This window comes from Orbicella franksi, chromosome 4 (assembly GCF_964199315.1).
Source record: "Orbicella franksi chromosome 4, jaOrbFran1.1, whole genome shotgun sequence".
NCBI classification, from domain to species: domain Eukaryota; kingdom Metazoa; phylum Cnidaria; class Anthozoa; order Scleractinia; family Merulinidae; genus Orbicella; species Orbicella franksi.
Genome location: NC_138148.1, coordinates 10,031,842 through 10,034,120, shown reverse-complemented (window position 1 = coordinate 10,034,120; position 2,279 = coordinate 10,031,842). Strand labels below are relative to the sequence as shown.

The window sequence follows — 2,279 nt, the reverse complement described above, 5'->3', positions numbered from 1 at the left end:
AAAATGTCGTGTTTTTTCCGGTTTACCTGCAAAGAACATTCGAAACGCAAGAAATTGAAAGTCTAACCGCAAGAAGCCGCGAGAACTTATGAATCTTACCGCAAGCCGCAAGAGGGCGCAAGAAGTTGCTACATGATGTGTTGGTGGTTGAACTGCTCAGCGCTTGCTCGCAATGTTATGCATAAGAGTCACTGCAAGGGGAAGAGATGTAATATTCTTTTTACTTTTGGAACAGCTGAGACCAGATCTTGATTTGTGTTTGCTGATACTGTGAAAATAATATCGAACGCACCCGCTAATATTACGTACTCGTGTACGAACCTACCTTCGACCCGGAATAAAAGTCCTTCGCTCACGTTAACTTCATCGTCTGCTGTACTGAATAGACTAGCTTTGCCTATGTGAGGGTAATTAAAAAAGTAATTTTCGTTTTTCCTTCCCTAGGACGTTTAATTAACTGCCGTAGAAAGTCAAAGCAAGCCAACATGGTTATCGGTTAATTCTGCATAAATTAAGTGAAACACGTAAAAATGACAACGAACATTTGTTTTCAGAAGGCAGTAAATATCGATATCGCCCAGCATCAGATCCGATATATTCCAGCTTATATTACACCTATACGTGACTTTCAACACGTACTTTATTAATTAAAATAAAGACACTGTATTTTATCGTATAGATTGGGTAAAAAGTGCAGCAATTTCCGTTACTGTTTTATCTGCCGATATTCACCAGAAAACCTTTACTTTTTCTCACGTCTTTACTTGAACGAGACACAAAAAGCCATACATCTTATTTAGCTAACGATGGGGGAGGGGGGGGGGGGGGGACGATAATCAAACATGTTAATATTACTTTCTTTTTTATGTCCTCATGCAGCCCTTGTTCTTTGGCAAGTAAGTGCTCGCGAGACCGAACACGCTGTCAACACGCCAAGGAGCGGAAAAAACCTGACAGTGCACACAACAGTGAAGTTTTAAAAACAAACTGAAACTTTAATTTTTAGTTCATTGACAATCTCTTTTAAAATTTAGTACCAAGTCAGCTTTTTACCACTTTACTTGAGGCTACAGAATATTGCAACGTTACAGAGTGTTTTCAAGTTGTTATTTTGGCGGTTAATCTTGCTGAACTCTTTGGTTCAAGTTTTCGTCTTGCAGGAGTTGTTCGCAGTTCAGTCGTCGAACAGCGCGGCAGATTCCTCTCTTAAAACTCTTTACTTTGTTACAGTGCTGTAAAAAGGAAAGGAAATAATTGTTAAAAAGGCAGTTGAAACTATACTACTGGCGCGCTGTGATGAACAGAGACCCAACACGGACTCGTCTCTTGAACGCCCGGTTATATTGCTGCAAAAAGACAACCGAGGAATAAGACAAATGGGACTCAAACAAAGGCGCAATGTGATAAATTAAAACTCAAGAATTACATAATGGTTAAAATATACTAAAAGTGTTGCTTTGTGCTATGTTATTTGGTTGCTAGGTTCTCAGCTAGGACCGTCTAAATTGAGCGCTGTGCTCAATAAACGGTTCTGATCAACTTTTCCCACTAACTGCAAATAAAGATGGAAAAGTATTCGACAGTTAAATAATCATCATTGGAATTTACCGGAATTCTACTATACGGAGGACAATGCACCGCCCCAGCGCCTTCTTTCATCGGGAGAAATGCGATGCAAAAGAGGAGAAGTCCAAACACCAGTGTTTTGTGCATGTTGCGGAACTTCAGGAAGCTGAACCAGTTCGTTTTGGCGCTTAACGAGCGTGCGTGCGCCTTTTAATCCCGTTCTAACGGACACTAATCAGTAATCCCACTCTTTCTTTTATCTTAAGAACATCTTTTATTTGACAACTCATTTAATACGCAAACAACTTATTAGGTAAGTTCATACTAGGGCCCAAGTAGGCCTTAAGTACGATAAAAACTCAAGTGAACTTGAGACTGGCGGTGCTAACTTTTAAAGATAAGCGTTCATACTAAATTGCAAAGTATGCTACTTGCGGAATCGCTTGTCAATCAAACTACGCGGTAAAACCCGCCAAAGCAAATGTAGTCAAGACACTCAAAGCTTCATTATGCCGCGACCTCGAAACGTTCGAATAGCGTCCCTTATTTTGATTTTTGCTTTCCTACTTTTGCGACAGCGGTCTTTCATGCTTCAACAAATGTATTGCTTCGCTTTAATGGAGGAAGCCTTTAGAATTAGCCGGCGAAACCGTCGGATGTTGCTTATTTATATGGCAGGGCACTCACAACAACAAAGACCACAACTGAAAAGA

General features: G+C 40.2%; 1 long non-coding RNA gene across 1 annotated transcript; it reads right to left on the bottom strand.

Annotated features, from left to right (window-relative positions):
* Positions 1 to 822: 822 nt before the first annotated feature.
* LOC145485734 (uncharacterized) lies at positions 823 to 1,870 on the bottom strand. Its single transcript, XR_014049218.1, has 2 exons — positions 1,609 to 1,870; positions 823 to 1,232 (listed from the first exon to the last, which is right to left on the bottom strand). It is a non-coding gene; the product is annotated as an uncharacterized LOC145485734 (long non-coding RNA).
* Positions 1,871 to 2,279: the final 409 nt, after the last annotated feature.